The 27,433-nt window shown below is 42.0% G+C and overlaps 1 long non-coding RNA gene across 1 annotated transcript; it reads left to right on the top strand.

Moving 5' to 3' along the window:
• Window positions 1–1,070: 1,070 nt before the first annotated feature.
• Window positions 1,071–25,327, top strand: LOC123594241. The gene is made up of 3 exons (XR_006710720.1): window positions 1,071–1,177; window positions 1,344–1,442; window positions 25,229–25,327. It is a non-coding gene; the product is annotated as an uncharacterized LOC123594241 (long non-coding RNA).
• Window positions 25,328–27,433: the final 2,106 nt, after the last annotated feature.

Genomic DNA, 27,433 nt, shown 5'->3' with positions numbered 1-27,433 from the left:
GCACCAAGTAGGTAGCGTATTCTTTGTTTTTAAAATTTTTTTTTAAATTTATTTATTTTTGAGAGATAGAGACAGTGTGAACAGGGGAGAGGCAGAGAGAGAGAGGAAGACACAGAATCCGAAGCAGGCTCCAGGCTCCAAGCTGTCAGCACAGAGCCTGATGTGGGGCTCGAACCCACGAACCATGAGATCATGACCTGAGCCGAAGTCGGACGCTCAACCAACTGAACCACCCAGGCGCCCCAAGGTAGTGTATTCTGATTGGCTTTCTTGGGTCATGTGCTAGCCCTTGACCAGTCACCTTGTCTAGGTAGGGAGTGTATTGTGGTTGGATATCCTGTGTCATGTGCCTATCCCTGGACCAGTCACCTTGACCAGGAGGCAGTGTATTCTGATTGGCTCTCATAGGTCATGTCCCTATCCCTGGACTGAATACTATGGCCACACAGTTGGTGAATTCTACTTATCCTCTTGGATCATGTGACTCCCCTTGGACCAATCACCATGGCAAAGTAGGAAGTGTATTCTGATTGGCTCCCCTGGGTCATGTGCCTAGCCCTGGACCAATCACTTTGGCCACATAGGTAGTGTGTTCTGATTGGATGTGCCTAACCTTGGAGCAATCACCAGGGACAGGAGGTAGTGAATTCTGACTGGCCCTCATAGGTCATGTGCCTATCCCTGGACTAATCACCATGGCTACGTAGTTCGTGAATTCTGATTGGCTATCTTGGATGATTTGACTACCCTTGGACCAATCACCATTGCAAGGTAGGTAGTGTATTCCTTTTGGCTTTCCTGGGTCATGTGCTTATCCCTGGACCAATCACCAGTGCCAGGTGTGTAGTGTTTTCTGATTGGCTTCCCTGGGTCATGTGCCTAGCCCTCGACCAATCACCAGCACCAGGTAGGTAGTTTATTCTGTTTGGCTCTCTTTTGTCATGTGCTAGCCCTAGACCAATCACCATGGCAATGTAGGCAGTATATTCTGATTGGATGTCCTGGGTCATGTGCCTATCCTTGGACCAATCAGCATGGCCAGGAGGTAGGGTATTATGATTGGCTCTCATAGGTCATGTGCCTATCCCTGGACTAATCACCATGGCCACGTAATTGGTGAATTCTCATTGGCTATCCTGGATCATGTGACTACCCTTGGAGCAATCACGGTGGCAAGGTAGGTAGTGTATTCCGATTGGCTCTTTCGGGTCTTGTGTGTAGGCCTGGACCAATCACCTCATCCAGGTAGGTAGTGTATTCTGATTGGATATCCTGGGTCATGTGGCTATCCCTGGACCAATCATCAAGGCCAGGGGGTAGTGAATTCTGATTCTCTCTCATAGGTCATGTGCCTATCCCTGGACTAATCTCCATGGCCACGTAGCTGGTGAATTTTAATTGGCTATCTTGGATCATGTGACTACCTTCAACCAGTTATCATGGTAAGTTAGCCAGTATAATCTGATTGGCTCTTCTGGGTTATGTGCCTAGCCCTGACCCATCACCAGGACCAGGAAGGTAGTGTATTCTGATTGGCTCTCTTGAGTCATGTGGCTAGCACTGGACCAGTCACCTAGGCCAGGTCGTTCTTATATTCTGATTGCATATCCTGGGTCATGTACCTATCCCTGGACCAATCACTGTGGCCAGGATGTATTCCCATTGGCTCTCATGTGTCATGTGCCTTGACCTGGCGAAATCACCACTGCCAGGTAGGTAGTGTAATCTGATTGGCTATTTGGGTCATGTGCCTATCCCTGGACCAATCCTGTGGCCAGGAGGTATTGTATTCTGTTTGGCTATCAGGGTCATTTGGCCATCCCTGGAACAATCACTGTGCTAGGTAGGTAGTATATTCTGATTGGATCTCCTGGGTCATGTGAATATCCCTTGACCACTCACCATTGCCAGTAGGTTGTGTATTTTGATTGGCTATCCTGGGTCATGCGATTCTCCCTGGACCAAACACCAGCCCTTGGCTGTGTATTTTGATTTGCCCCCTCAATCTTGTGACTATTGCTGGCCCTATCACCATGGTCAGGTAGTAGTGTATTCTGAATGACTACCTGGGTCTTATGCCTATACCTGGACTAATCACCATGGCCATGTTTGTGGTGAATTCTGTTTGGCTATCCAGGGTTGTGTCCATCCATAAACTACTCACCATGGCCCTGTAGGTTGTGTATTTTTATTGGCTGGGTCATGTGACTACCCCTGAACCAATCACCATGGCCAGGTAGGTAGTGTATTCTGAGTGCCTCTCCAGGGTCATGTGTTGATCTCTGGACCAATCACTGTGACCAGGTAGGTACTGTATTCTGATTGGCTCTCTTGAGTCATATGCCTATCACCATGGCCAGGTAGTTAATGTATGCTCATAGGACTATTCTGGGTCAAGCGCCTATCCCTGGACAAATCACCATGTTAGGGAAGGTAATATCATCTGATTGGCTCTCCTGGGTCATGTGCCTAGCCTTGGACAAATCACCATTGCCAGGTAGGTAGTGTATTCTGAATGGCTCTCCTGGGTTATGTGCCTACCCCTGGACCAATCACCATGGTCAGGTAGGTAGTGTATTCTAAATGGCTATCCTGGGTCATTGCTGAACCCTGGACCAATCACCTGGGCCAGGTAGGTAGTGTATTCTGATTGGCTCCCCTGGGTAATATGAATATCCCTGGCACCATGACCAGTAGGTTGTGTATTTTGATTGGCTATCCTGGGTCACATGATTCTCCATGAACCAATCTCCAGGCCAGTTGGTTATGTATTGTGATTGACCCTCCTGGATCTTGTGACTATCACTGGACCAATCACCATGGCCAGGTAGGTAGTATATTCTGACTGGCTACTGGGTCATGTGACCATCCCTGGCCCAGTCACCATGGCCAGGTGGGTGGTGTTCTGATTGTCTCTCCGGGGTATAGGTCCATCCTAGAACTAATCACCATGACCTGGTAGGTAGTGTATTCTGATTCATGATCCTGGGTCATATGCCTAGCCCTGGACCATTCACCAGGGTCAGGTATGTAGTGTAGTCTGATTGGCTCTCCTAGGTCATGTGCCTGTCCTTGGACCAATCACCATGGCCAGGTTGGTGGGGTATTCTGATTGGCTATCATGGGTGATGCGCCTATCCCTGATTGTTTTTGGGTGGATATCATTAATAGATTGACAGCCTTACCTGAGGGGGAAGTTATAGTTCCTATAGGAAAAGATGCTAGGAAAGATGTGGCAAAAGTAATATGTCAACTACATGTATACAGTCAATTCCCTGAAAAAAATCTCATTTTGTAAAATAACACTAAAATTAATAGGACTAATAGAAAATAATTCAAGTCGGGGTAGAACACTCAGAACTTATACAACATTATTAGCAGAATATTGATAAAATAAGAAAAAGATGAATATCTCAGGTAATAATTTTGACACCTCAGACACACACCTTGGTATGGTTAAAGGCTGCCTCCAGGGATATTAAACATTTAAGGAACCAATAGAGAGAATTCTGCCTTGATAGAGCTGAGGAGCTACAGATAGAAGCACAGTTCTAAGACAGTGAGGCTACTATTAAGAGGAGCACAGTAGGGGGTGCAATCTGTCTGATGCAAGAACCATGCAAGGCTGGGGTGTACCTTCCTGGGGAGGAAGTCTTGGGTGCAGATCTTCACCTGTAAGGTTTTTTTTTTAATAAAGTTTAAAAGGCTCCCAACTGTGCAGCAGGTAAGTTAAGTCATTTTTCCTTTCTTGCTGAAGATTATAATTATACTCCAATACAACTTCCACATTATATTGACATTGCTCCCCTATTTGCAATTGCATATAAGCTCATTTTTATGGAAAATGTGTTCTAACAGAAGAGATAGTGTGTGTATATATATATATATATATATATATATATATATATTTTTTTTTTTTTTTTACCAACTATCAAATATTTATCAAGCACCTGTGATCTAATCCAGTCTTGTGTTTCTAAACTCTAGTCATTTGCAGGGCGCCTGGGTGGCTCAGTCAGTTAGGCGTCCAACTTCAGCTCAGGTCATGATCTCACAGTTTGTGGGTTTGAGCCCTGAGTCGGGCTCTGTGCTGAACAGCACGGAGCCTGGGGCCCGCTTCGGATTCTGTCTCCCTCTCTCTCTGTTCCTCTCCCACTCATGCTGTCTCTCTCTGTCTCTCAAAAATAAGATTAAACATTAAAAAAAATTTTAAACTCTAGTCATTTGTTAATGAATCCCAGATTCATGTCTCTGGTCTGAAAACTTCCTCTGAGTTGCAGACCCCATCCCGGAAACTGCTGATTACCCTCAGTCACCTTGATGACTAATAGGAATATGAAACTTACCCTGTACAATATCCAGCTCTTGATATTTCCCCCAGGTCTTCCTTTCAAGGTCTTCCCTATCTTGTTTAATGGCAACTCTCTTTATATTGATACTGAACCAAAAAACCTTACATCATTTTTATTCCTCTCTTTCTCATACTCTATCCAATCCATTAGCAAATCCTGTCTATTCTACCCTTCAAAACACATCTAGAATCTGGCCACTTCTCACAACTTGTGCTGCTAATGTCCTTGTCCAACCACCATCATCTCTGCTGTGTTGTTACAAACAGCCCAACTGGTCTCCTTGCTTCTGCCCTTTGCCTCCTATAATCTATTCTCCGACAGTAGCTGGAATGATCTTTTAAAACTACAATTCCAGACATGTCATTTATCTGTTGCAAATTCACCACTGTCTGTCTCCAGAGTAAAAACCTGATTTTTATAATCATCCCTAAGTCCCTACATGACCCAATCCATACCATCTTTCTAAACCCATCCTCTTCCATAGTCTCCCTAGTTCACTGCACTGTGTTCACCCTGGCCTCCTTCCCATTCCATCCACACACAAGGCTGGTGCACTGACTGTTGAACTCTCTTCCCCCGGATATCATCAGGGCTCACTCTCTCAAATTTATGTTTCTCCTCAAAGGTCCTCTATCTCTGAGGTCTTCCTTGACTGCCTGATTTATTTATTTTTTAAAGCATTTTTTTAAATTATTTTTAATACTTTTTTGAGATAGAGATAGAGAGAGAGCAACGGGAGGGGCAGAGGGAGAGGGAGAGAATCCACGCTGAATGTGGATCCTGATGCATGGCTTGATCTCATGATCATGAGATCATGACCTGAGTTGAAATCACGAGTCAATTGCTTAACCGACTGAGCCACCCAGGTGCCCCTTGACTGCCTGATTTAAAACAATAACTCTCCCACTTAACCCCAGCACCCTCTATCCTCCATTCCTGCTTTATTTTCCCCCATAGTTCTTGTCCCATCTAACATACTAAATATTGTACTCATTTATCTTCTGTCTCCTACATGTTCAATATAAGCTCCACAAAACATGCATTTCTGTTTTATCAATGTTGTATCCCTAGTACCTAGAACACTATCTGGCATGTTGTAGGTACTCAAGAAATTTTTGTGTGTATATTTGCCTGTTGTGTGCCAAGAACTATTCTTGGCATTAGGAATATGGCAAAAAAAAAATGAGATAAAGCCTCCCCATTGTGTGCATCATGCACGTGTGTGTGTATGTGTGTTCAACTGCCTAACTCCTAGTGTCTAGAAAGCAGGACTTATTTTAATATCATTGAGCCTATTCTGTATGGACAAGCAAAGTTTTTTTATTTAACTTTATTTTTTATATTTTAAAATTTACATCCAAATTAGTTAGTATATAGTGAAGCAATGATTTCAGTAGATTCCTTAATGCCCCTTACCCATTTAGCCCATCCCCCCTCCCACAACCCCTCCAGCAACCCTCAGTTTGTTCTCCATATTTATGAGTCTCTTTTGTTTTGTCCCCCTCCCTGTTTTTGTATTATTTTTGTTTCCCTTCCCTTATGTTCATCTGTTTTGTCTCTTAAAGTCCTCATATGGGTGAAGTTGTATGATATTTGTCTTTCTCTGAATAATTTCACTTAGCATGATACCCACCAGTTCCATCCACGTAGTTGTAAATGGCAAGATTTCATTCTTTTCCATTGCTGAGTAATACTCCATTATATATATATATATATATATATATATATATATATATATATATATATATATACCACATCTTCTTTATCTATCCATCCGCCGATGGACATTTGGGCTCTTTCCATACTTTGGCTATTATGGATAGTGCTGCTATAAACATGGGGGTGCATGTGTCCCTTCGAAACAGCACACCTGTATCCCGTGGATAAATGCCTAGTAGTGCCATTGCTGGTAGTTCTACTTTTAGTTTTTTGAGGAACCTCCATACTGTTTTCCAGAGTGGCTGCACCAGCTTGCATTCCCACCAACAATGCAAAAGAGATCCTCTTTCTCAGCATCCTGGCCAACATCTCTTGTTGCCTGAGTTGTTAATGTTAGCCATTCTGACAGATGTAAGATGGTATCTCATTGTGGTTTTGATTTGTATTTCCCTGATGAAGAGTGACGTTGAGCATTTTTTCATGTGTCGGTTGGCCATCTGGATGTCTTCTTTGGAGAAGTGTCTATTCATGTCTTTTGCCCATTTCTTCACTGGATTATTTGTTTTTTGGGTGTTGAGTTTGATAAGTTCTTTGTAGATTTTGGATACTAACCCTTTATCTGCTATGTCATTTGCAAATATCTTCTCCCATTCTGTCGGTTGCCTTTTAGTTCTGTTGATTGTTTCCTTTGCTGTGCAGAAGCTTTTTATTTTGATGAGGTCCCAGTAGTTCATTTTTGCTTTTGTTTCCCTTGCCTCTGGAGACGTGTTGAGTAAGAAATTGCTGCGGGCAAGATCAAAGAGGTTTTTGCCTGCTTTCTCCTCGAGGATTTTGATGGCTTCCTGTCTTACATTGAGGTCTTTCATCCACTTTGAGTTTATTTTTGTGTACGGTGTAAGAACGTGGTCCAGGTTCTTTCTCCTGCGTGTCGCTGCCCAGTTTTCCCAGCACCACTTGCTGAAGAGACTGTCTTTATTCCATTGGATATTCTTTCCTGCTTTGTCAAAGATTAGTTGCCCATACGTTTGTGGGTCCATTTCTGGGTTCTCTATTCTATTCCATTGATCTGAGTGTCTGTTCTTGTGCCAGTACCATACTGCCTTGATGATTACAGGTTTGTAGTATAGCGTGAAGTCTGGGATTGTGATGCCTCCTGCTTTGGTTTTCTTATTCAAGATTGCTTTGGCTATTCGGGGTCTTTTCTGGTTCCATACAAATTTTAGGATTATTTGTTCTAGCTCTGTGAAGAATGCTGGTGTTACTTTGATAGGGATTGCATTGAATATGTAGATTGCTTTGGGTGGTGTTGACATTTTAACAATATTTGTTCTTTCTATCCAGGAGCATGGAATCTTTTTCCATTTTTTTGTGTCTTCTTCAGTTTCTTTCATAAGCTTTCTATAGTTTTCAGTGTATAGATTTTTCACATCTTTGGTTAGATTTATTCCTAGGTATTTTATGGTTTTTGGTGCCACTGTAAATGGGATCGATTCCTTGATTTCTCTGTCACTTCATTGTTGGTGTATAGGAATGCAACCGATTTCTGTGCATTGATTTTATACCCTGCAACTTTGCTGAGTTCGTGAATCAGTTCTAGCAGTTTTTTGGTGGAATCTTTTGGGTTTTTCATATAGAGTATCGTGTCATCTGCAAAGAGTGAAAGTTTGACCTCCTCCTGGCCGATTTGGATGCCTTTTATTTTTTTGTGTTGTCTGATTGCAGAGGCTAAGACTTCCACTACTATGTTGAATAACAGTGGCGAGAGTGGACATCCCTGTCTTGTTCCTGACCTTCGGGGGAAAGCTCTCAGTTTTTCCCCATTGTGGATGATATTAGCGTTGAGTCGCTGGTATATGGCTTTTATCATCTCGAGGTATGCTCCTTCTATCCCTACTTTCTTGAGGGTTTTTATCAAGAAAGGATGCTGTATTTTGTCAAAGGCTTTCTCTGCATCTATTGAGAGGATCAAATGGTTCTTGTCCTTTCTTTTAATGATGTGATGAATCACGTTAATTGTTCCATGCTAGGCATGAAGCCTGCTTAGTATTCTCTCTCTCCCTCTTTGTCTCTCTGCGCCTCCCATGCTCATGCTCTTTCCCTCCCCCCTCCCTAAAAAAATAGAACAAATAATGAATATTATGCAAAAAGGACTCTCCTATGTACTTACTAATACCTGTAAATTATACAAAGTCTGCTTGATGTGTTCCTTGATTTTTGTTTTAAATCTGAAAAGCCCGATTAATCATTAAGTCTGATTCCACTGAACCATTTCTTCCCTGATAGGTAGTTCTATAATATCTTGACATTAAACTCTCACAATCTGACTGTAAATCTGTAAATCTGTTTGGTCATGGAAATATTCTATTCCTATTAGTACCCAACATAAAAGAAAAAGTGTGAAAAGTAAAATTACAATGAAACCGCATGGCACTGAAATAACTTGCTCTTAATTATGGAGTAGCACATTGGTGTCATGGGGCAGCACATAATTAAATGGAAAATGAGGTGGGGAGAGAGAATGTGTCGTAAGCTCAGAGGCGGAGCAGTAGCTGGTGGCTGGATTGTCTGGGTCTAAGGATTGGGCAATTCTGCATTTCCAGCCTACTGAATGTAGTACCATTGGGGTTGGGAGGTCTCAGGTTAGGATGACTGGTGAGATTTGATCTCCCTGTACCTCCTTTTATCTTCTGGTTCAACTCTAGGCCTTTCATACCAAGGGCGGCCAGGAGATGAAGGACAGCTGCGTCATTTAAGGTGGTTCCATATCCTCCCTCTAGGTAGCAGGGAATGGTTTCTCAGTAAACCAAACACCAGAGAAAAACCATCAAGTGGGGAGGTACTGATTTTGTTCACTTGAGTTTCATTATTCCTCTTGAAGTTCTTTCTATCTGCCAGCTGCTCCCACCAACATCATGGGCCCCAGAGGCCTGTGTTTCCTCATTAAAACTTTGTCACGGGGTAGAACAGTTGAGACAATGTGGAATTTTAAATGAGAACCCTATGACACACCAAGAAAGAACAAAAAAAGCACATAAGAAGTATTGTAGAGAGAATCAATTATCTCCAGTAAGAAAAAGCATGACTCTATTATTTATTTATTACGATCTTTACATGTATCTTTTATATTCCTCTTAGCAGCCCTAAAAGATAAGGTAGGTGTTATCATGCCCACTCTACTGATGAGGAAATTGAGGCTCAGAAAGTTTAAATACTTTGTCCATGGTCACATAGCCAGTTAGCAAAAGAGCCAGAGCGTTCTATTTTTCACAAGTAAGGTGCTGGTATCAATTAGACTTTGTCACAAACTGCTGCCCCAAATGTCAGTGGCTTAAAACCAGAATCATTTACTCTCATGTATCTGTGGATTAGATGAGAGTCAGCTGATTTAGGCTGAGCTCGGTTGGTGGTGACTCTGTTGAGTCTGTTACCGTCTGGAACTACAAAGCTGGCGCCGGCGTGGCACACTCTCTTTATGGTTAGTAGAAAGGTAAGACACAAGGGGAAACATGCAAAGTCTCTTGTTAGGCTGAGAACCGGCACGGCATCATTTTTACCTCATCCCATTGGCCCAATAAAGTCCTTAGGCTGAACTTAAAGTTAAGGGACAGGGGAGTTCACCCCATCCAGGGAGGGTACTGCAGTTACATGGTTAAGAGCATCTGGACAGGAAAGGAGAAGGAATTGGAGTCACTGAACAATTCTACCCCAGTGTTCTTCCCCATTGCACCAGACAACTTCTCTGCACTGGTTTCTCATCTGCCTTCCAGCTCCCTATGGCTGATCCAATGGATGTCTGTTCTGCCCCCAAACCAGAGTCAAAGGATGTGATCATGGCTGTCCTACTGCATTCCTCTGTGACAGTCTGGATCGTTAACTCAAACTGTTAGGCCATCCTTCCTGGGAGACCTACCTCTAAAACACAGGGGAGTGGCCTCATCTAAGCTCACAGCAAATCTACAACACAGAAACCCCTGCAAATCAAAAGAATTGTAAAACTCATATAGTAAGATGCAGATATAGCCATCAAGAGCAGGTCATTGCATGTATCTGAACTATCCCAGCTAGACACTGATTCTCTGATGTCTAACTCTTTTCTTTCATCCCATTCATTTGGACATTTTTCAGTTGAGTACCTACTGTGTGACAGGTAGGGCATGAGGCACTTGAGATGCAGTGATGAGTAGACACAGGCCCTGCCCTCCTAGGGGTGTTTTTCCCCACCTTGGTAAATTAGTATGTACTGATGTGCGTTAATGAATTCATGTCATGTTACACACACTCACATTTGCATAACTTATTTCCATCTTAACAAGAATTTTAACCCCAAATGTGACCCTTTATGTCATGTCTGGCCCTGATGGGCTAAGGAACACTTTTTTTTTTTAATTCTTTTTAACCTTTTATTTATTTTTGTGAGACAGAGAGAGACAGAGCATGAGAGGCAGAGGGGCAGAGAGAGAAGGAGACACAGAATCTGAAGCAGGTTCCAGGCTCCAAGCTGTCCACACAGAGCCCGACAAGGGGCTTGAATCCGCAGACCGTGAGGTCATGACCTAAGCTGAAGTTGGACGCTTAACCAATTGAGCTGCCCAGGTGCCCTGGGATAAGGAACACTTTCTGAGCAGGAATGGTTTTCTGGAGTGTGTACATCATACCACCTAGCCTGTCATTGAGAGTGAGTTCCTAGAATGAAGCCTCTCTACCCACAGTGAATGGACTTGGCAGAAGCCCTGCCTGGAAGGTCAAGTCCAAGTTGATTATCCCAGGAGGTGATTTTGTGGATACTCAGTACTCTTCAATGAATCCATACACAAGTACATGCTAAGGGCTGGGTCCTGAAAGAATGTGGGCTCTGCAATGGAACTGCCCAGGTTTGAATCCGCACTTAACCATTTATCAGCCATGTCACCTCTCTGGCATCTGTTTCCTCTGGGTAGAAATGGAGATCATCAGAGAAATTGTTCATGAGTTACTGTGAAGTTTAAATAAGATAATTTATATAAGCACTTAGCACAGTGCTTGACACATTATAGACACTGAATGAATGCTTAGCTGTCATTATCTTGTCCTATAAGCACAGCTGTGTAGAGGAAGGATACAAAATAAATTGAAGAAATTATTCTTGTCTCTAAGAAATGAATAATCCATTTCAGAAGAGAAGGCATATATTAAGCAACAAGAAAGAAATCACAGATGATTATATTAGTTAAGGCTCTTTTATTTGCAAGCAACCGAAATTAACTTTGCTTTATTGAAAAAAAAAAAAAAGAGTGTAAGAGCCAATGCATTGTAATCCTTCAGGGGTATTCCAAAGGCTCGAAAACAAGTTTAGCTCCCGAGCCTCAAATGGAAAAGAAGCAGGCCAGCTCCAGAAATTCAACAGCTAGTACTGGCTGTGGATCCTGGGCCTCAAGTTCAGACAGGAAGGTGACTTGAACTCTAACACCTCCCAACCTCTGGGTCTCTGTATCCCAAGTTTCACATTTCCAGAAGGAAGAAACTGATTGGCTCAGCTTGTGTTAGTTTTTTTACCTCTGGACTGATTGATTAGCATGGTCTCATATGAGACACAGCAAGCCTTTGGGGCACCACCTCCTATATATTAGAATCCTCTTCCTAGATTTGAATAGGGAACTTCATAGAATATTTGGCCTCCTGTGACCTCTTTGCCCTCATCTCCTACAGTTGACCTTGTTTTTCTTCAAAAAAGCCAGACACACTATGCATCAGGAACTTCCTACTTGCTATTCTCATCTCTCAACCACAAGAATCACTTCTCTACTTCAAATGTTTACTCAAATGTCATCTGCTCAGCGAAGCCTTCCCTGACAAAATTATTTAACATCACAAGTCATTCCCACCACCCCCATACACACACAAACCCATACACATGAACACTTCTACTCTCTCGTCCTCTGCTCTATTATAAGTATTTATAACCTTCAGTACCAGTTAGCTACTTCTGCATAACAAAACACTACAAACTTAGCGGCTTAAAACAACAGCCGTTTTATTTAGCACATGATACTGAGGGTTGGCTGGGCAGGTCTTCTATCCTAAACTGATTCAGCTGATCTCTTCTGGGTTAGTGCGTGCATCTGTGCTCAGCTGGCAGGTCAGCTGATGGCTGAATGATCCAGAATGGCCCCGTTCACATTTCTCGTGGTTGGCAGGCTCAGAAACCTCTGATCTCTTCCATGTAGCTTTCTCATCCTCTAGCAGTCTTTCTTTGATTTATTCCCATAGTGGTCTCAGGGTTCAAAGAGCAGTTAGGGAGTAAGCTGCAGTGAGCTAGCACTTTTCAAACCTGGCTTATGTGTCTTCTTTGCTAATGTCTGATTGGCCAAAGCAAGTCACATGGCCAGCCTAGATTTTTAAGAGGTTGAGAAATAGATTCCAATTCTTGGTAAGAAGAGCTGCAAAGCCATGCCACAAAATAACATGGTAAAAGCGTGCTCAAACAGGGATGGGAGGTATTTGTGGCCATGCTTGCAATCTACTGCATCTTCTAACATAGCATGTAACTTATTTATTTTGCTTCTTGTAAAAATGACTTGCCATTCATTCATGAATTCCTGCCACAAGCATAACATGGTTGGGGGTGGTGGTGCAAGGGGCGGGGGAGATTTGTGTCAGGAAATTAGTTTCAGTTTCTTTGCTCACACTGAAGAAAGGGTGTCTATTTCTGTGAGAAGTTTGATTTTTTTAAATGTCTTATTTATTTTTGAGAGAGAGAGACAGAGCACGAGCAGGGGAGAGGCACAGAAAAAGGGAGACACAGAATTTTTAGCAGGCACAGAACCCAACGTGAGGCTCGAACCCACGGACCATGAGATCATGGTCTGAGCCAAAGTCAGATGCTTAACTGACTGAGCCACCCAGCTGCCTCTACCTGAGAAGTTTTCATTACAGTCTGCCCATCAGTTACCACATTTGTATGTTACAGCTAGCTTCTATGCAATTTTGTAACTGTTTTAGTAGCACAATAAACTACCCTAGCAATTGCACAGACAAAATCAACATCCGCCTGAACATTTAAATGAATGCAAATCAACCTAATGGCCTCTCCTGGAGGGAGCATTATCATGCAATGAACATTTGCTCTAACTGATATTATATATGCAAATGAGATTTTAATTTTGATATACTTTCATATGGACATATTTTCAGTACAGTGCAAATCTGATGGCAGTTCATTGCCAGTAAGGCTGAATCAGTCTGTTTTCTAGTGTGCATATGTGTGTGCTTAATACTGATATAGACAGTGAGCTTTAATTTTCAAAATATCAGGTGTTCTATTCTGCTGGCCACTTCCCCAGTCCCATGGCAGGCATATTATGGAGAACTTTATTTTTAGGATGGGGACATGATTTCTTGCCCTTCAACATTTTTTATTCCTTTCTCTTCTCCAACCATCTTCCACCCTCTCATTTTCCTCAGTATCACCCTGGACATTTTTGTTTAAGATATTATAAAGGCACAATGTTGTCACTACTATTATAAATTCACTTGACCTCTCCAAGAAAAAGAAAGGAAGGAAGAGAAAAAAAAGGAAGAAAGAGTGGGAGTGAATGAGGGAGTGGGGAAAGCTAGAATTCATTGAAAGCTTGCTCTATGCTGGGCATGAAAACCCTAGACTAGTCCTCTGTGGTAGATATTCTCGTCCCCATCCAACAGCTAAGGAAACAAAGGCACAAAGAGTTTAAGAAGTTATTTTGCCAAAAGTCATAGAATTACTAAATGGCATACCTGGCATTGAACTTAGGTCTATGGGAACAAAAATGTTCTCAAACCTGAGCAAAGGTGGACTGGGCCAGAACTTATTGAGGATGTTACTAACAACCTCTCCTGGAAAGTATTTATATCTCTGATAAAAATGTTTGGGCACTTTTCTGATAAGTGTCGACGAGATTTAGAGCCCTATCTTGGAAGTGAAATTTATGCTCACAATGCATTAACCGCACAGCCAACCATCTTTCTTGTCTGTATCCTAGAGCCAGACCTTCTTTCTACTACCTAGTTTAACATCAGGATCTAACCACACGCTCACCCTATTAAAAAATCTCTCCCAGTGGTACTCTCATTCATTGCTGGGAGGATTGGAAATGTGTACAACCACTTGGGAAAACTTTCTGGCATTATCTCCAAAAACTATGCTTGTGCAAACCCTGTGTCCCAGCAACTCCACTCCTGGGCGTGTACCTAAGAGAAAGTAGTGCACATTCCACCAAAAACCTCATACAAGAAGGGTCACAACTGCATTCTTTCCTTTTTTAAAATTCATTGATTAATTAATTTTAAGTCATCTCTACTCTCTAAAACCAATGAGGGGCTCAAACTAACTACCAAGAGTCACGTCTATAGTCTTGATAGTCTACTATCGAGAGTCACATGTTCTTCCGACTGAGCCAGCCAGGCACGCCCACAACTGCATTATTTCTAATCGTGGAACACCAGAAGCAATTCTAATGTCCAAGAACACCTAAATAGACAGGTAAACTGTGGCTTATTCATAAATGGGATACCACGCAGCAATAAAAATGAATCAACTCTTGCTCCACAAAAAAAGCATGGATGAAGCTCATAGGCATTTTTTTGTAGAGCAAAAGAAGGCCCGGCACAAAAGAAAACCTATGATATAATTTCATTTACATGAAGTTCAAGAGCAGACAAGATTCATCAGTGGTGGCCTACATAAGATAAAGCAGTGTTGATGGGGAAGAGGCATGAGGGAGATTTCTCTGGAGGTGGGAATGTTCTGTACCACAATCTGGATTGTGGCTACACAACTAAAAATTCACCAAGCTGTACACTTAAGAGTGATGTACTTAACTGTGTGTATGTTATACTTCAAACAATAATTTAAAGAATCCCATTCCAGAAAGATTCTTCACCTTTTCTTGCTATAAGCTTGAATAAAACCTTTGACACGCACTGACAATCAGTATGTTTCAGGAACTGCTTTAACATGTGACTGGCTCCGATGCCGTGTGCTTTGCATTTACCAAATAGAATTATGCCCTTTTGCTGTTATTTATCTAGCCTGAGGGCAACCTATGCTTTGTTGTGGTACTCAGACTCCTGGTATATCTCGGGCTTGTATTACATTTAGCTCTCAGATCAATAGTTGACTTCCATCCACTCATGTACTGTTGACTGGTTAGAGAAGAATCTCCCCGTCCCTTACGTCTGTGTCTCCCCACAGTTCCTGCCTCAATGCCATGCTGATTAAGGCGCTCGAATACAGCTGTTGGATTAAACCACGACAGAAGTTGCTTCATATAGCTCACTCACTTTCTACCTCTCCAAAGAGATGAAAGAGACGAATTGGGCGGAAGTTTAGCATGCAGACATTTCCCCCTAGACATTCCTCACTCTGAGATTTCCTTTCCCCTGCATCTATCACATGCCCAGAAAGTGTAAGATGATGCTGGCAGAAAGCTGCCGAGTGTTGTCAACAGGCCCAAAAGGGATAAAGAGAATAATGTCATTCTTCCTTATAAGTAGACCTATGAGAGATGCCAGGGTGGCTCGGTCGATTAAGTGTCTGACTCTTGATTTTGGCTCAGGTCATGAGCTCATGGATCGTGAGCTCCAGCCCTGTATCAGGCTCTGCGCCGACAGTGCAGAGCCTGCTTGGGATCGTCTTCTCTCCCTCTCTCTCTTCCCCTCCCCCCCCCCTCTCTCTCTCTCTCTCTCTCAAAATAAATACATAACTTAAAAAAAAAACTAAGTAAACCTGTGATATTTGCCTCAAAATATATACCCATAGAAAGTTCTTTGGATTATTCAAGTACATACACACATGTATATATGCATATAAATATCCAATATATATGAGATATGTTTACATACCATGCAATTCACCCATTTAAAGTGTACAGGGTTGTACAGTAATCCCCACTATCAATTTTAGAACATTTTCATCACTCCGAAAAGAAACCCCATAACCATCAGCACTCACTTCCCACTTTCCCCCAATCCTCCAGTTATAAACAACCAATAATTTCTTTCTGTCCCTACAGAATTGCCTATATTGGACATTTCATAAATGAAATCATTCAGTGCGTGGTCTTTTGTGTCTGGCTTCTTTCACTTAGCATAACGTTTTCAAGGTTTACGACACATGTTGTAACATGTGTCAGTACTTTATTCATTTACAGTTGACCCTTCAACAGTCTGGGGTTTAGGGGCACCAACCCCTACACAATTGAAAATCTGCATGTAACTTTTGACTCCCCCAAAACTTAGGTTTGGGGGGAGTCGAAAGGTAGTCAATAGCCTACTGTTGACCGGCAGTCTTACCGACAACACAAACACGATCAACATATATTTTGACTGTTATACGCCTGTTTGAGTGTTATACGCACTATATGCTGTATTCTTACAATAAAGTAAACTAGAGAAAATTTTATTAAGAAAATTATAAGAGAAAATACATCTACAGTACTGCACTGTATTTATAGGAAAAAAATATGCATATAAGTGCACCCATGCAACAAATCCATGTTGCTCAAGGGTCAACGGTATTTGGCTTTGCCTAATAATGTTCCGTGATATGGACATACCACAATTTATTTGTCCATTTATCACCTGATGGACATTTCAGTTGTTTCCATTTTTTGACTCCTACGAATAAAGCACCTATGAACATTTATGTACAAGTCTTTGTGTGGACATACGTTTTTATTTTTCTTGGGTATATACCCAGGAGTAGAATGGCTGGATCATATGGTAACTGTATGTTTAACCAACCTTTGAGGGTTCCAATTTCTCCACATCCTCATCAGCACTTGTTATTATCTGTTTTTGTTTTTTTTTTCAATTGTAGCCATCCTAGTGAATGTGAGGTGGTATCTCGTCATGGTTTTGATTAACACTTCCCAATGATTGGTTTCAATTTTTTAAAAATATTTTTAATGTTTATTTATTTTTTGGCGGGGGAGGGGCAGGGCAGAGAGAGAGGGAGACATAGAATCCGAAGCAGGCTCCAGCCTCTGAGCTGTCAGCCCAGGACCCAACACGGGGCTCGAACTCACGAGCCGTGAGATCATGACCTGAGCCGTAGTTGGCCACTTAACTGATTGAGCCACCCAGACGCCCCAGCATCTCCCTAATGATTAGTGATGAGTGTCTGTTCATGTGCTTATTGGTCATGAGCATATCTTCTTTGGAGAAATGCCTATTTAAGTCTTTTGACCATTTTAATTCTAGTTTGGATGATTGTTACACAGAGCAAAATAAAAACCCAAAACTTAAGAGGACATGTGATTCCCATTTAATTTTCTCTAAGAGTGGCAAGGCCAATATACAAACAACAGGTCTGGTGATATCAGGCAGGCAACAGTGAAACGTAATGAAGATAAAACAATGCAGGAAAAAAATCTCAATGAAGTATAATTATGATATATTTTTATGTATTTGGAAAACAAGTTAATTCCAGCTCTGCAAGGCTGCACATTTACCTCAAGCATTAGCAGCACTCCATTTCGATTTTCTTTCAGCTAAAAACCAAGGAACTGTTAAATTGACAACAGGCTTTCATTTTGTCAGAACTGAGATTAAAGCACCCAAGAGAAGTTTAAGCAATTCTTTTCCACTGGGTAGGCTATTATTAGGCAAATTGCACTTTGCTTTTCAATATTTCTAATAAACACTCTTTGTATGATTATCCCCTAATACAAGCCCATGCCATATCCAGGAGGTACTTGGCTTCATATGACCTTGTTATGAAAAGCCTATGTAACATCTAAAAATATCTCTAGGATTAGTAATATCTGTTGTAAACGAATTGACTTAACTTTTCCTTTCTTTTCTTTGTTTGTTGTTTTTTGGGTTTTTGTTTGTTTTGGTATGACCCTAGAGAGAATTGTCTCCATTAAGCTACTCAGTAGGCTGGCACCAACTCCCAAACCTGGAAGTGCCTGGGCTACCCCACATCACAAGGGATTTTTATGATAAAGAAGCATACTTCCACTAAACAATCTGCAACAAGCCAAACGCTGCGAACTGAAGTCCTGTGGAGCTTGATGATACCTCAGCAATCCACAGGGAGCATTCTCAGGCTGCTTACGGTTCCTGTTACCAACACAGAAATAGCCCCATTACTTGCAGAGTCTGCTCAGTAATCCTGGCTGCTGCTTAATTATCCTCCACCAGTCTGATGTTTTTCCTTGAACATCGAACGGCATCGAAGTTTCCCCTGATGCAGCATTCACAAAAGCAGCAGTATATGTCCTCTTCAGTCCTGCTCATAACTCCAGGCCTTTTAGGGGAACCCACAATCCTTGCAATCAAGCGTCGGATTGGAGATTTTCACTCCCCGAGGCCTCCCTCTTTATGGTATCATTGCTTCTGAAAACTAAAGAAAGCCACTATGGGATAAGAGCAGGGGAGCCGTTCTCTTTTCTTTCTAAGACCTTAGAATCCAAGTGGTTACAGTCTCATGTTAGAGGGTCAGAGCTGACTTCAAGCCCAGATCTGCCCTTTTGCTGGCTGTGTTGCTTTGGGTGGGTTTATTTGGCAATTTCTAGATTTCAGTCTTCAAAATCTTAATCAAGAAGGAAATTATAAATGAGTATTAAAAGCACACAGGGGGCATCTGGGTGGCTCAGTCGGTTAAGCGGTTAATAACTTGATTTCAGCTCAGGTCATGATCTCACAGTTTGTGAGTTTGAGCCCCGCATCAGGCTCTGTGCTGACAGTGCGGAGCCTGCTTGGAATTCTCTCTCTCCCTCATTCTCTGCCCCTCCCCCACTTGCACTCTTTCTTCCAGAAGAAATAAAAACACTTAATAAAAATAAATTTAAAAAATACATAAAAGCACACAGAATGAGGGGCGCCTGGGTGGCTCAGTCGGTTAAGTGACTCTTTTTTTTTAATTTGTAAACATTTTTATTTATTTTTGAGAGACAGAGAGAAACACAGAGTGTGAGCCAGGGAGGGGCAGAGAGAGAGGGAGACACAGAATCCGAAGCAGGCTCCAGGCTCCGAACTGCCAGCAGAGAGCCCAACACAGGGCCCAAACCCACCAACTGCGAGATTATGACCCGAGCTAAAGTCAGACACCCAATCGACTGAGCCACCCAGGCGCCCCGAGTGACTGACTGTTGATCTCAGCTCAGGTCTTGATCTCAGGGTCGTGAGTTTAAGCCCAGCATTGGGGTCTGCACTGGGCATGAGGCCTACTAAAAACAAAACAAAACACAGAATGAGCTTTGAAAGGGTTAGAGGAAGAGTCTCTAGGCTGAGTTTTCAGTAACACTCCCAGGGCACATGGCACACAGAGGCTAGCGAGACAGTTGCCCCATACCCTGCCTTCCTATCTTCTATCTTGACATTTATTTATAGTAGAGAAGCATTTATCACTGTGCAGGATAGTTTGAATTGCAAAATACAGCTATATTTAACAACATTTTTGAAAAGTAACAAAGAGCCTGCCGCATCTCCTGCCTTCATAGCCTATGAAGATGGACAAGTGGACCCTGTGCATTTTCTGTGGGTTAAGGAGAGATCATGGATACCATCCAGATATTCTCCTAAAAATAGTGAGAGAATCCCTCACTTTGTTCCTTCTGTTCCATTTGCTCAAATACAGACTTAGAATTGTGGACGCCAGATGTCCAATGGGGGATCACCAGATGTCCCCATAGTAAATGGTTACTAGAGGCATAACAATTAAGTCCCGTGCTTGAAAAAAAAGATAGACAAGTGAGTGGAATACACGTTGGATAAGACACTAGGAAAACTGAATTCCATGTCCAGATCTGCCAACGTACTCTGTGGGAGCTTAGCTTGGGCAAGGCACCAGACCTCCCTGACCTCAATGACTTCATCCAGAAAATTGAGGAAGTGGCCCAGTTAGTAAAGCCAGTTATTGTTCCAGTAATCCTAGGAGCATCAGTGAACTCTGCAAATTATATAGATATGTTTCTCGCATTTAATTTTTAATGGAATTAGTTGTCTCATGGTTTTTAAAGTCATACATTCTCATTTTTGAAGGCTAGAAAACTATAAAAAGATAGACCTTCTTGTAATTCCCACTACACCTTATGTTTTGTATTCCTGGACTTTTTTTCTCAGAAATTTCCCCATTCCTGTTCCCCTCCAATATAACATTATTTTGTCTTAGAAGATCCAATGTGAGCTATTCTTGTTTCAAAAATGGCATTTCCAGTATAAAAGTGGACTGTTCAATCCAGTCCATGAGCATGAACTTTTAAGTCGGGGGGGGGGGGAATTATTAAATTATGCTACTTATTTTCATCTAAATTTAATCTTCTATTTCAATTCCAGTAAATAGTCCAGTATTAGGTGGCAGAGACATAACTTAAGCAACCTAATGTTAATTTTCTCTATACCTAATGAGAGTAATGCTCTGGAAAGTCAAATCCTGACAAAGCCTGTCAATTTGTCACATAAGGCTGAAAACAGGACTAGGGGACTGAGAGGAGTGGGGGTTAGAAAACTGGTACCATACTTTAATGCAAAATTAAATTTGAAATGGAGACATTAGACATTGAAGTACTCTGTTTAGTTTTGTCCTCAAGTGAGAAAGACAGCTACCTATGTGATATATTTGAAAAATAGCCATGGGGTGCCTGGGTGGCTCAGTTGGTTGAGTGTCTGACTCTTGATTTCCACTCAGTCATGATCCCAGAGTCGTGGGATCAAGCCCTGAGTTGGGCTCCACACTGAGCATGGAACCTGCTTAAGATTTTCTCTCTCTCCCTCTGCCCCTCTCCCCCACTCATACTCTCTCTCTCTAAAAACAAACGAAACAAAAAAGAAAGAAACTAAAAATAAATAAAAAATAGCCTCAACTTCCACCTCTCAGCACTATTTGTTTTGAGCTGAAATTCTACCATTTCATCGTGCTTCAGAGCATATTTAATCTTTAGAAGTCCTCTCTATAAGGATGCAACTACCTGTTGGAAGGAATGGCAGGTAATTACTTATTACCAAGTAATAAGTTAGAGGAGACTATAACAGCAAAGCCCTCAGGAAAAGGAAGCGAAGAAGGCCATCTCTTACATGCCCATCACACTCTGCAGGGAGGTTTCCTACTTTAACTCACGCAACATTGGGACACAGGCAGAGCAAGGACTGTCGCACCCATTTGACGTACGAGGAAATGGAAGCTCCAAAAGATGAAGGGACTTGTCCCATGGCCTAAGGAGTGGATCCAAGAACTCCAACTCCCAACCACTGATTCTTGGTGCACAGCACTTTGCACTCCCCCACCTCTAGAGCCAGGGGAATGACAGATAAGTGAAAATAGAAGGGGAAAGGAGGAGACATATTAAGGACTTCACTCTTGCCTACAGTAAAATGGTATTGTGTTTCCAACTGGACAGAATCCTTTCCCCTTTATCTTCAGTGAATGTGTGACCATTCTTACCCCTTGCTTAAGGCCCACAGTGTCGTGGTACGACATCCGAAACAAAAAAACGGACACACAAAAACACACGTCTCACTCTATAGCACCTTGTAAATCTACATATGCATTTCCTGGCGTATGTTCATGAGTGGTGAAGAGGAACTATACCTCACCACGCTGCGAGACGTCGCTCCTGTCCTCTTTGAGACATTCCTCTGCTCATTCATTTATGGTAACTCCCCCTCACCCCCCACCCCTGGCTCCCCCCTCTCTCTCTGAAATCTCTCCAGGGCCTCTCATATACATCTCCAGCCTTTCCAGACTACTCTCGTCTTCTGGGAGTAGTTTTCTACCCTTTCCTATGTAAATCAACTTAGTGTTTTCACTTTGTCTAATCCTTCTCTCCACTTAATATTGTGGCGGCCATGCTCCAACAACCTGGGATTCTCAAAAGGTGAGAGAGGAGGAAAAGCTGGGAATCCATATACATCACTAAAATGGATCCTGTCATAGCCAACAGCAAGATTCAAAGTGTCTGTGGAAAATGATTAGCTCAGTCCTGTCCTCTCTCCTTCCTCTCCCAGTTTAACCTCTTTAGGGGAAATGTGGGCTTATTATAAAGGATTTATCTCTGCCTCTAAACTAGGGCATTTAAGCTGTGCTTTTTGAATGCTGAGGAAATTGAGGAATTACCGGCCTCCTGCCTACTACCACACATCTCCTAACTTGGGCATTCCCAACTTGTTGAGAAAGAGCACTTGTTTTAAGAGTGGAACAGTTGAGGCACCTGGGTGGCTCAGTCAGTTGAGTGTCCAACTCTTGACATCAGCTCAGGTCATGACCCCAGGATCGTGGGATGGAGCCCCAAGTCAGGCTCCGCACTAAGCGTGGAGCCTGCTTAAGATTTTCTCTCTTGGGCATCTGGGTGGCTCAGTCAGTTCAGTGTCCGACTTCGGCTCAGGTCATGATCTTGCGGTCTGTGAGTTCGAGCCCCGCGTCTGGCTCTGTGCTGACAGCTCAGAGCCTGGAGACTCCTTCGGATTCTGTGTCTCCCTCTCTCCCTGCCCCTCCCCTGCTCATGCTCTCTCTCTCTCTCTCAAAAATAAATAAACATTAAAAACAATTTAAATTTAAAAAAACAATTTAAAAAAATATTTTCTCTCTCTCTCCCTCTGCCCCTCCCCAATTCACACTCACGAGCTCACTCAAAAACAAAAAATAAAATAAAATAAAATAAAAATGGAACAGTCAATATGTATTTGCCCTCAATATTTTTACAAAAATTTGAGCTGAAATATCCTTTATTCCCCTCTATTATTTATAATGTTTTTTTTTTAATTTATTTTTGAGAGAGAGAGAGGAAGGGTGCAAGCAGATAGAGACAAGAGAGAGAGGATCTGAAGCAGGCTCCAGGCTCTGAGCTGTCAGCACAGAGCCCAATGTGGGGCTCAAACCCATGAACTGCGAGATCATGACCTGAGCTGAAGTCAGATGCTCAACCAACTGAGCCACCCAGGCGCCCTTCTCTTATTCCCCTCTAGACTGTAAGCGCCTTGAGGGCATCTTTGTGCTTAGTTTAAGATTTAGTGGCATGTGACATATAGTAGGGACTCAATATTATTACAAGAAGGTGTCCAATGATCAAAAAGTGAGAAATAGATACATCATTTAAAAATAATTTTATAAAAAAATGAATTAAAAAAATTAAAATAACTTTATAATTTTATATTCTTTCCTGCCAGAACTGAGAGGTCCAACATCCTCAAGTATTGTTTATCTGCACAGCCTTTTCCAGCTGTGTTAAATCAATGGAAGCACTAGTCATTCTTATCATCAAACACCAATAATTCATTCATGACCCTGTAATGGCTTTTCTGATCTCCTGTGGAAAATGCTGCTAAAAACAGACACCCACCATTTTTATTTTATTTTCTTCTTTATGAGGAGGAAGTAAATAGTTTAATATCCATCACCCTGGAATATTTTTACTTCTGGCTTTTTTTGTTCTTGGTTCTAACATGATTTAAAAGATAAAATGTTTGGATAGAATGCTCATTTGATATAAGTTATATATGCACAAGACACATCTCTGACCATATTACATAGTCCAAACATCTTCATTATACTTGAATGTAGGAAGAGCAAACAGTTTGCATGGATATTCACTCTGGAAGCAAATACCCAAGTCAAGCATTGCATCCAGTCAGTGCTCATATCTTTTCTTGCCTTAGGAGTCTCCACTGAGGACTAAAATATAGAGTTTGGCATATCAGCAGAAAAAAATACCTACAGACTTAAAACTTTTTTTTAATTTTTTAAAATGTTTATTTATTTTTGAGGTGGGGGCACAGAGAGAGGGAGACCCAGAATCCGAAGCAGGCTCCAGGCTCCGAGCTGTCTGCACAGAGCCCGACACGGGGCTCAAACTCAGGGACTGTGAGATCATGACCTGAGCCGAAGTCGGATGCTCAACCGACTGAGCCACCCAGGTGCCCCCAGACTTAAAACTTTGAAACAAGACTCGCCCTTTATAAGGAACCGCTTTGAGGAAGGGAAGAGAACCAGAGGTTAGGTACCTCTACATTCCATTTCCTTAGCAAATCAAAAGTACAGACTTTCCTTTCTATCTGAGTATACTCACTGTTTTGATTTGGATTTCCTTAAAAGTGGAGCCAGGGGTAGAGTTCACCCGGACATATTTTGGGTTTTAGGTACATTCTTAAATCCTGTATCATTGTTCTTCCCCTCAGTGATTCCTCATCATTTCTGGAGGTAAAGGGGGCTCATTTTCTTGTTTTCTGGCACATTTATAGATTTATTTATATTTTTCTAGATTGTCTTGCATTTTCTAGGAGCTGGACACAGTGCAGCGAGGCTTGTTTCATGTGCCCAGTCTCTACAATAAATTGAAATTGCTAATTTTCACTAAATCCTTCATGGTGAACTAGACAAGCACTAAAATCTCTCTTTTGAGTTTATTACCACCTCTACTAAGGAACCAGTGACAGAGTGGATCTCAGTCCTGAAAACCTGCCTAGAGCTAGTTCTTCTACATCAAAGCATGAGAATGCTTATTGTCCTTCAATATGCATTCTCTCCTTCCTTGCAGTAGAATCCCTGAGTTATAGCTGGGCCTATGGCCACCCGGCTAGAGACTACACGTCCTAGCTTCCCTCGCAGCTAGTGTGGCCAAGTCGGTAAATGCTGGCCAAAGAGATATAATGGAAGCAACGATGTGTCAGTAAATCTTGAACCACCAGCTCTCAGGGGTCGGGGTATGGGAAGAGGAGACTTGATGTGCAGCATTTGCTGATGTCTATGGTGTAAACACTCCCACCACATCTGATTTCAAGATAGAAGGTCACCGAATGCAGAGTTGGGAAGAAATCAGCAGTAGCACCATTATAGACTGTTGCTGCCATACAGGTAACATAGATTCAAATAGCAGCGATAGCACAGACAATAGTACAATGCAGTAAAATAGCTAAGAAAAGAAGAGCTTTGAATGTTTGCCTTTTTAAAATACGATTTGTTTGATGGTAAATTTATATAATTTAATTTTTAATAACGGCTGTGTTTAGCCACCAGCTTGCAAAATTCTTGGAGATTTAACAATCGCCTCTCACAAGCTGGTACAAGCTGTGTGAGACAGCTCTCATACACCATCCAATTAAAGAAATGCGTGAAATATTTGTCACATTCTTAAAAGGAAACTTCTTGCCCTCCACTTCCCCTTTCCCTGTTTCTGCAGTCCAGAATACAGATTAAGCGGTGGTGAGGCACTTATTTTTTTTAAGTGTTTTTTTAAATTTCTTTTCTTTTCTTTTTGTTTTTTGAGAGAGAGAGCGTGAGCAGGGCAGGGGCAGAGAGGATCCTAAACTGGTTCCATGCTATCAGCACCGAGCCCAGAGTGGGGATCCCTCCCATGAACTGGGAGATCATGACCTGAGCTGAAATCAAGAGTTGGACACTTACCTGACTGAGCCACCCAGGCGCCTCAAGTCACTTTTAACCAAACAGATGAAGACACCATTCAAAGGGCTGGTAAAACAAAAAGAAAGAAGAAATCTGGGTCCCTGGATGACTTTTTAGAGCAGTTTCCCTATTCCTCAGTCTACCTCCCGGGTCAGACTTTTCTGTGAGGGAGAAATAAATTGTCTGTCTTGCAAAAGATCATTGTTATCTGATCTCTGTTAAGGTGCCCAAACAAACTAACACCGAATTTGCTACCAGAAGCAGGGCTGACTTAACAGAATATGTAATATGTGCCATTTGCTTAGCACTTTGGGCAGCAGGCAGTCAGTAAACAGATAACGTGGTCTGGATAGATGGTGACCCCCGTTATGTCATAGCAAACATTTGGTAAAACTGTTGTCAGTGCATCAAAAGGCACGCCACTTGCCTAGTGAGCTTGTAGCTTATGGGAAAGCAGTTAACAAAACTCACTTTGTTGGTCTTCCTTGGCTTCTTTTAGCAGAGTACTATAGTCAAGAACTGAACACAGTCAAGGGTTAACCAATTTGCAAAGGTGAAAGGAGATACAGTTCTACCAAGAGATGCTTTCAGCCTGTAGTCTACTACCTAAATTGAAAATTGGATAATTGGAGGTTTGGTACCTTTGGAGTAACAACTGCTTCCGTATTCCCAACACCATTGAGATGAGACTGTGGCTCTAAAGCCTTTCTCACGAGTATCTCATGTGACTGTTCTCTGTCAAGAGATAGGAGCTAGACTAGCAGGAAAGTTCAGATTAAGGGTTTTGCCTTCACTCCCAAGCTCACTGCTGCAAGTAACTTCAAGGTAGCCACCACCATTATGTTGAGGAAGAAGAAAACAATCATTGAGGAAGGTGACAAGGGTTGAGTACAGAGGCTAGTAAACGAAAGTGCTGGCGAATGTAAGAACTACTTGTCCTTGATTACTTTTGCATGGAATTGACTGAAAGCAAATAAACTAGCACTTTTCTGACATTCTTGGTAGAATTATAATGACAAAACCTCTTTAAACCCTAAAACAACCCCTACTCCGTCAAATATGTACCAGCAGAAGTTGAGATATAAAGAATTTTGCAACCCCCTGGAAGGGTATACTTTCTGATACCCATTTCAAATGTAGCCCTCCAGAATAAGAGACAAGGGAGTCACTCCCAGAGTAGAACCCGGTAGCACTCCACTGCCCGGGCAGGAACTTCCCACAGTATCTGTGCAGCAGAATTTGGTAACTGCCATGGATGATGAGTGTCTTGTCCTTCCCATTCTTCCTCTTTCCAGAATAAAAGCTATAACTGTGGTTATCCTATCCCTCCTCACCATGTTATATTGGACGGTGACAAGGCTGATTATTTGTCTGAAGGTTACCAGAACATGAGAAGTTACATGCAAACCCAACAGAACTATGCATCACCTTGAAGTGTTGAATCACTATATTGTATGCCTGAAACTTGTATGACACTGTATGTTAACTAGCTGGAATTTAAATAACACTTAAAAAAAAGAACTATGCATCACCCAGAGATGCTGAGTCTTGAGTTAGATAAGGTAACCACATGGCTGTGTTTTTTTCCCTGGAGAAAGTGGTATTCATGAATGCTTGGGTGGCCAGAGAATGGATTGTGGCCTGGACTGCTAAATGTATCCAGTACTCATTCTTTCTTTTTATTTTTAGTACTAGAAACCTCCACTTTTAAATTAGTTGTGGCTACCATGTGCCAGTATGCATCTCTAGGACACAAAGGAGATACCTGGCCCCTACTTCATATTCCCTTTTTTCACCCATTGGTTAAAACAGACATGGTGATGATGAGTCTCCTTTGAATCTGCAGATGAGGAAAATACCCAAGGGGTTGGTAGAACAACAGGAAGAAAGGTATGTGAGTCTCCTGATAATTCTGTTCACCAGGGCTTCCTTATCCTTCTGTTCTATCAGCTTGGACTTTCATATGGAACAGAAATAAACCTTCCTTCTTGTTAAAGCCATCGTTATTTAGTTTCTACTAAAACAACTGAAGCAATATGCATAGGCTGCTTCCGTAATAATTCCAGTT

This window comes from Leopardus geoffroyi, chromosome X (assembly GCF_018350155.1).
Source record: "Leopardus geoffroyi isolate Oge1 chromosome X, O.geoffroyi_Oge1_pat1.0, whole genome shotgun sequence".
Taxonomy (NCBI): Eukaryota; Metazoa; Chordata; class Mammalia; order Carnivora; family Felidae; genus Leopardus; species Leopardus geoffroyi.
The sequence above is the reverse complement of the archived record's forward strand: the minus strand, read 5'-3'. Positions and strand labels throughout refer to the sequence as shown.